The sequence below is a fragment of the Anolis sagrei genome, chromosome 2, assembly GCF_037176765.1.
Source record: "Anolis sagrei isolate rAnoSag1 chromosome 2, rAnoSag1.mat, whole genome shotgun sequence".
NCBI classification, from domain to species: domain Eukaryota; kingdom Metazoa; phylum Chordata; class Lepidosauria; order Squamata; family Dactyloidae; genus Anolis; species Anolis sagrei.
The window spans coordinates 86,885,802-86,894,471 of NC_090022.1; positions in this window are offsets into that span (position 1 = coordinate 86,885,802).

Sequence of the window (8,670 nt, forward strand, 5' to 3'; positions counted from 1 at the left end):
TAATACCTTGGACACAAAGACTGTGACAACCACATTTCTGAAATAGTTTGTCTTCTGGTGTCCAGACATGTAATAAAATCTTGATGAAGATATGTTCTAGAATAGCTTTGACTTTATTCACCCTTTCCATAAAACATGTTTTCCCGTAAGCTGGAGCCCTATTTTTCTCATTTGACATGAACTTATTGCATTTCTGGCCAAAGTAAACCATAGAATCTCTCTGGAAGACCTAGAAAATGCCTAGAGAGGTCAACCTATGGCTAACTTCTGGCAGAACTTGTGACAGAAGTTTACCATAGAATTGCACTGAAGGCCTAAAGGGAGTCTTCCAGAGTGATCCCATGGTATTCAAAGCTCTTTAAGTAGAAATGAATCAGTGGTCAATGAGCTTTTGTAATGTGGGCCTAAAGTATTTGTTCTGGAACAGCTGTTCCAGGAGCTCCAGATGTATTTGCTGTGTTTAAATGTTTGTGTGCAATCCCATGCTTGGGATTTTGCAGCAGGGGGTTTCCTGTTATAATTTGCATTTATAGGGTAAGCCACCTGCCAGTTATAGTTAGGTTCCCTGATCCCGCCCCTTGTTGAGTTTTGGAGGGAAAAAAGCCATTTTGAGTTAGTTCCCACAGAGAAGCCTTGCGCACAGGACATAGAACGAAGTGGCTCCTGTAGAAAAGCTTCATCTTTTACAGCTTGGCCGGGGTTATACAGCCCTACGGCTTGGCCAGGAGACATACAGCCACAGCTTGGCTGAGGGACTCCAGCCGGCCATCACAGCAACCTGAACTCCTTCTTTTTCCCTGGAGGTCTACAAAGCTCTGTTGAGGCAAGTCACTCGCGGAAGCCAGACGCAGTTGGTACCGGGTGCAGGGGCTCCACGTCAACAGAGGCAAGTACAGACTGCCCAGATTAGAAGCTAGGATTTCCCCATCGGTTAGCTACAGTTAAGAAGACAGTGCCTGTTCCTAGTGGACAAGATTGAAAGAGCCTATAGACTGTAAAGAAAACCGTTAAAGTACCTGTTTGTTCCTGTTTGTTCCTTAATAAAAGAACTTTGTTGGACTTACTTTAAGCATTCTAAAGACTCTGTTTGGGGGAATCTAAGGGCCTTTATTCTGAGGCAGCCCCGGCGTCCCGTTGGGCACAGAGAATTTATGTCCTGTGTACGGTCTAATGTACAGGCCCAGCGTGCGACAGCACAGTATTCTCTTTCTTTTGCTCTGGGACTGTGTGATCTAATGAACCTAATTAAAAGAATTCCTGTTCCTTCAATCTGTTTCCTGATGTATTCCCTTCTGCTAAGCAAATTGATAATCAAGGGAGGTAATTGTAGGGAATGAAGCATTCCAGGCCTAAGAAGCTGCACAAAAATAAAAGTCACATGTGACCTTTGGGTTGCAGACTGCATATTTGTGCTCTAAGGAGCACTAATTCTCAGGAACAATACACCCAAGTTCTTGCGTCTTACTTAACACAGTATTCACTCAATATACTTGGATTCTCCATTGAAAGAATCAATATCAAGACACTGGAAATAGGAGTAGCAGCATGTCAGTGTGCAGTTACTGATTGGATAACGAATGGTTTAAAACAGGGCTGTAATGGGTTAAATAATTAGGTATAAATGGAGAATCCTTAAAATGTAGTATAGAGTTCCACAAGCATATTGGGACTGTTTTTTTTTTTTACATGTGGCTGGAGTCAACATAAGTATTAGTCAACATAAGTAGTAAATGCAGTTCAGTATTCGTAAACCTAAATTGATGCATGCATAGAAGGATCCAACACAGATGAAAACATTGCAGAGAAAATCTCTTAGATCAGTGGTTGTCAGCCTGTGGGTTCCCAAGTATTTTGGTCTACAACTCCCAGAAATCCCAGCCAGTTTTCCAGCTGTTAGGATTTCTAGGAGTTGAAGGCCAAAACATCTGGGAACCCACAGGCTGAGAACCACTTCCTTAGATCCACTCTGACTTGGGTCCTGTAGTGAATGCAGAGTTAGTAGATTCAATTTTGGCTTGGTCAATCTTAAGGGATGGGTTTCAACTTTAACAGTATCAGGATGTGGGTAGGATTTTTGAAAGGTGAGGTGCACTATACGGGTACTGCATTTTTGTTTTTTCCCCTGGCATATCAAAAAGGCGAGGAAGAACTGGCTGGGAGGGGCAAAGGGAGTGACTAATGCCCCTTTCCAGTGAGACAAGGTTCTGACATGACTAAAGAAGGCATTTAGAAGACGACTGTTTAAAAAGCCCTCCTTGATTACTGCTTCTAGGCTGCTTTGCTGGGAGAGGGTTTGTGGCACTGTTTTATAGTGGTTTCATTTGTTTCAGAATTCATGAGCCCAGAAATTGGTGATGGAGAACCCATTTTCAGCTTCTTGGCCAGTGGATTGTGGGTCCCTAAGATTTTAGTTTGTTCTTCATGCTATTTAACACGTACCACATGAAACCACTGGCAAAAGTTGTCCTGAGTTTTAGCATTTCATATTATCGGTATGCTAATGGCATCACAAGAGGAAGGCCCATTACTCATGGCCACCACTGCAAGAGATGCTGGTGGGCAGATTTAGTAGATGGAGTGAGCAGAAGCGGAGGTGAAGGAATAGAACAAAACCTGTCAAGGCACCAAGTGTGAAAGGAAAAGGCACATAAATAGATGCCAGTGAAGGGTGTGAAAACATCAACCATGACTGTGGGCAGAGAACACATGGAAAAGAAAGATACTATTACAAAACCAGCTCATGTGAAAATGCCAGAAGTACAATTCTAACATTCCTTTTACTAGACAAAAGTTGTCAAAGTTAATGTGTTTTTCCCCCCAAAATCGTATCTCAATAGACATCAAGGAAGCTTACTCATTATGCTTGTACATTATTCTAGTATGAAATTTTCACCCCTTTATTTCCTTCGTATATAGAGCATATACAAACTTATTTTACTCTGTTAAAAAGTGGACAATGGGGGTTCCAATTAAAACCCCAGAAATCTTTGGTAAAAGCCATGCAAAATGAACTGGTATTTATAAATTCACAATACCTTCTACTATTCTCAGCAAATCATTTTGATCCAAAGTTGCTTCCTTAATTACAAAAGTATTGTACCTCAAAGCAAATACAGGAAAATAATATGTCTCCACCAAGCATTGAAACTGAGATCACAAAACAAAAAGTGGTTGTGGTAAGACACTTGAGATTTCAGAAGACTAGATGACCCACAGTAATTTTAACCTCTGCTTTTTCCATCTTTATCCCAAAGTGAGACTCAAAGAAGGTTATACATCATTTCGATAGAAAGGTATTCACTTGGAAACCTATGTTGATAATTAAAACCAATCAGTTTTTAAAACTCTGCTTTATGCAGTAGCATCTGTTTCTTCCTCATTTCGAAAGGACAGCAGCTTCCCCCAGCACTCCAGTTCCTTTTTTGGAATTAACTAACTGAACGGGTGCATAGGAAGATTGTCAAAAACCAGAAGGAGAAGCTCAAAAAACAACAACAGGTTTTTCTACAATCCATGCAGCAGTTTACAATAAGCACTGTCATAATATCACTCTAATCTCTTGTTCTGCCCCTCTGCTAAGCTGTTAAAATGCTGTTTTCCCTGAACCAGTGTGTAGTACACCAGCATGTCTTGTTCCAACCCCCCACCCTCTTCATTCTATGTGGTTATTTGCATTGCTGGTACAAGTTGATAAATCATGTCAAAGTACAATCTGAAGAACATCCCCGTGCAATTTAAATATGTGAAAAAATAAATTTGTACTACAGGCAATCTCTGGGTTACAAACAAGATGTATGTTGTTCTTAAGCTGAATTTGTATGTAATTTGGAACAGGTACATTTTTAAGTGTACCTCCAGCCAAGTTTTTTTTAAAAAAGGTTTGGATAGCATAAGAATGGTTAACGCCCTGTGGTGTTTGTGTTGCTTTCTGTACTTCATGTTCAGAAGATTTCACCTCACTTTCAGTCTCTGTGATAACTGGATTTTGAAAAATGTGGCTTGTTGTGGAAACAAGGATCGGTGATAAAGCTTCAGTGGAGACACCTTTTCCCAATGCTAACTTTTGCAGGAGTTAATTTCCCTTCCGAGGAGTAGATTCTCTCACCCCCGCTTGGAACTAGTTGCATGTAAATTGGATGTTTGTAACTCAAGGACTGCTTATTTTTAAGCATAATTACCCATGAGCCAGAACAATTCTGGACTGAAGCCAGGGACATTGTCAAGGAAGAATTTAGAAAAGACACAATCTAAAACCAAACAGAACAAGAAGCCTCAATAAATGGCAGCTGGAACTCTTCTAGTAGCTATAGGGGCAGGCAAAAAACAAAAGTGAAAAGTGACAGAAACAGAATCCTGAATGTAACTGATTAATGATTTCTACAGAGGATTAAGGAGGACTCATGCAATGAATGAAGAGAAACAGAAGGTGACAACAAAAAGGAAGAACAAGAGATCTTTCCGCAAGATATGAGAACTCAAAGGGGAATTTAAACCAAGAACAGAGCTGCTTAAATCTACCAAGACAAAATCTACTCTAGTTGAATGTGATATTGGGTTTTATGTTGATATATTGTATTTTATGTTGTATGGCACCATTGTGTGCTTTGTGAGCCACCCTGAGTCCATATGGTGGCGGCGGGGTATAAATAAAGTTGATTATTATTATTATTATTATTATTATTAATCACTAAACTCTGTTAACAAATATGGTAAACAAATAAAACACAATGTATTGGAAACACTCAATATACATTCCAATCCCCAAGAAAGGAGACATTGGGGATTGCCGTAACCACAGGGCTATTGCATTCATTTCCCATACAAGCAAAATATTGCTCAAAATTCCTCAAAAAATACTTTTACCACACACAGAAAATAAAAATCTGGGATGTCCCAGCTGAATTCAGGAAAACAGAAGTCACTTTGGATCATATTGCAAACATACATTGGGTAATGGGAAGCATCAAAGAATTTAAAAAGAAATCTGTCTGTGCTTTATAGATCGCTGGCTTATACATAAAGCATTGCCCAGGTTTGCATTTTCTTTGTTGCTGTTTCTTTCCTTCTTCCCTTTCTCTTGTATACCTTCTCCCTCCCTTTTCTTTCTGTCCTTCCTTGCTTTCCCTCACACATCTTCCCCCTTCTTTCTTGCCTTTTTCTTCTTTTCTTTTGCTTTCTTCCCTCCCTTCTTTGTCCCCTGTCTTCTCTTTCTTTCCTTCCTTCCCCTTATACCTTTTCCCTTTCCTTTTCTTAATTCCTTTCATAGAATCATAGAATCATAGATTTGGAAGAGACCTCGTGGCCCATCCAGTCCAGCCCCCTGCCAAGAAGAAGGAAAATCACACTCAAAACATGCTCGACAGATGACCAACAGATTGTTTCCTTTATTCCTTTCTTTCTCTTAGGAGGAAAGGAGAATTTGTTGCTTTTCTCAGGAATGATTGTGAAGAGGCAGCTTGAAATAGAAATTGTATAGTACAAAACAGAATCTGTACAATGCTGTATTGAGAAAAACTTTGATGTAGAAATGTATCTTATTACAAATATCTTGTATTTGTATGGCCTTTTTAGACACAGTAGAAATTCCTTTACAAATAAATGCTCTATTCTTTACAGATGATACAATGTTGCTCTGAATCTTGACAATATACTGGCCTTGCTATGCTTTAGAAGTAGAAATGTTTCACTTTGCAGGGGCAGACTTTATTAATAGACATGCTTCCTCACCAGAAACTCCTTTTTTTTTTTTTGTCGTGTCAGGAGCGACCGCTCCTGTTGTGAGAGAATTGGCCGTTTGCAAGGACGTTGCCCAGGGGACGCCTGGATGATTTTTGATGTTTTATCATCCTTGTGGGAGGCTTCTCTCATGTCCCCACATGAGGAGCTGGAGCTAATAGAGGGAGCTCATCTGCCTCTCCCCAGATTTGAACCTGCGACCTGTCGGTCTTCAGTCCTGTCGGCACTGTGCTTTAACCCACTGCGCCACCGGTGGCTCCAACTAGAAACTCCTATCAATAGTTTAATTATTATCAATAATTATCAATAATTTAATTATCTCAAACAGGGTGGTCAACCTCATTTCCATGGAGGACGACATCATCCATCCTTATGGTTGCCTTTCTTCCTTGTGCCAAATATATTCGTATCAAAGCTACCACAAAGTCCTATTGATACCAGAATAGGACTTTGTGGTAGCTTTGATACGAATATATTTGGCACAAGGAAGAAAGGCAACCATAAGGATGGATGATGTGGTCCTCCATGGAAATGAGGTTGACCACCCTGTTTGAGATAATTAAATACTACAGTGTGCCACAACACTTGATTCTCCTATATTCAAGGCAAGAGCCACCATCAGAACAGAATATGGAGGAATGGAATGGTCTCCAATTGGCAAGCGGATCAGGGAAGGCCACATTTTATTATTCTATCTGTTTAACTCTGATGTTGAACATATCATAATAAAGCACAGTGAATTACTGATGAAAATCAAACAAGGATGTGCAAAGGTTTACAGCTGAATGTTAAGAAAAGAAACATTAACTGAGCATCATTTACATCTATTTGAACTAGACAATAATAATAATAATAATAATAATAATAATACTTTATTTATACCCCGCTACCATCTCCCCAAGGGACTCAGTGTGGCTTACATGAGGCCAAGCCCGCAGTACATCAATAAACAAAGGCAATAAGAAAATAATCAATACAAAACAGTTAAAATAAATCTCATAAACAAAAAATAAACAATAAACAATAACAATAACACAAGCATTTAAAAACCTATGGCTAGGCCAAATGTAATAATTTAAAATTTAAAAAATAATGCTGGACATAAACAAGGTAGGATATAACTAGGATAGGGTTTTCAAAGAAAGATGAGGGCGCACAAGCAATCCTAAATCAATAGTAAAGTGCAATGAAAGATTTCCAATATTTTCCATCAGAATGGAGACTGCCATCAAGATATAAGACTAGGGCTCCTGCTGCACAGCTGTATAAAATTCACATTGAACTAAATTATATGGCAGTGTGGACTAAGATAACCCAGTTCAAAGCAGACATTGGGTCCTTCCATTGTTGTTCATTCGTTCAGTCGTCTCCGACTCTTCGTGACCTCATGGACCAGTCCACGCCAGAGCTCCCTGTCGGCCGTCACCACCCCCAGCTCCTTCAAGGTGGTCAGTCCAGTCACTTCAAGGATGCCATCCATCTATCTTGTCCTTGGTCGGCCCCTCTTCCTTTTGCCTTCCACTTTCCCCAGCATAATTGTCTTCTCTAGGCCTCCCTGTCTCCTCATGATGTGGCCAAAGTACTTCAACTTTGTCTCTAGTATTCTTCCCTCCAATGAGCAGTCGGGCTTTATTTCCTGGAGGATGGACTGGTTGGATCTTCTCGCAGTCCAAGGCACTCTCAGCACTTTCCTCCAGCACCACAGCTCAAAAGCATCTATCTTCCTTCGCTCAGCCTTCCCTAAGGTCCAGCTCTCACATCCATAGGTGACTACAGGGAAGACCATGGCTTTGACTAGGCGGATCTTTGTTGCCAGTAAGATGTCTCTACTCTTTATTATTTTATCAAGACTGGACATTGCTCTCCTCCCAAGAAGTAAGCGTCTTCTGATTTCCTGGCCACAGTCTGCATCTGCAGTAATCTTTGCGCCTAGAAATACAAAGTCTGTCACTGCCTCCACGTTTTCTCCCTCTATTTCCCAGTTGTCAATCATTCTTGTTGCCATAATCTTGGTTTTTTTGATGTTTAGCTGCAACCCAGCTTTTGCGCTTTCTTCTTTCGCCTTGATTAGAAGGCTCCTCAGCTCCTCCTCGCTTTTGGCCATACAGACCCTATATCCCAGGATCTGATCCCAGGTTTTCTGTTTATCCCAGATTATCTGGGAGTGCAGACTCATATAATCTAGTTTAAAGCAGAAAACCTGGGATCAGATCCTTGATATATGGCCTGTCTGGAAGGGTCCATTGTGGATTATCTGCCTTGATATTCTGGGTTGCATAGCTGTGTGGAAAGGCCATAGGACTTGGAAGAGCAACTATGGGTCCTTCCACACAGCCATACAACCCAGAATATCAAGGCAGATAATCCACAATATATGCTTTGACAGTTCACACTGCCACATAATCCAGTTCAATGTGGATTTTATACGGCTCTGTGGCCTGTGAAGGAACTCAGTAAGATCCCAAAGTATTATCGTATACAGCAGCCATGGCACATTTTCCAAGATCATTCTGAAACTGAAGATAATAGCAAATCCAATATTTTGACAATATTTGTATTAGAGATACACCCCAGAGACAAACACTTCTGGGAGGGGGCATATTTTATGCATGATGGGTAAGTGAATCCATGGATATTGAGTGCACGAATAAGGGGGTCATGCTATAGCACTGAATACTAAAATTGGGTTGCTGTGAGTTTTCCGGGTTGTCTGGCCGTGTTCCAGAAGCATTGTCTCCTGACGTTTCACCGACATCTATGACAGGCATCTTCAGAGATTGTGAGGTATATTGGTAACTAGGCAAGAAAGGTTTATATATATGTGGAATGTCCAGGGTGGGAGAAAGAACTCTTGTTTGCTTGAGACAAGTGTGAATGTTGCAATTGGCCACCTTGATTAGCACTGAATGGCCTTGCAGCTTCAATGTCTGGTTG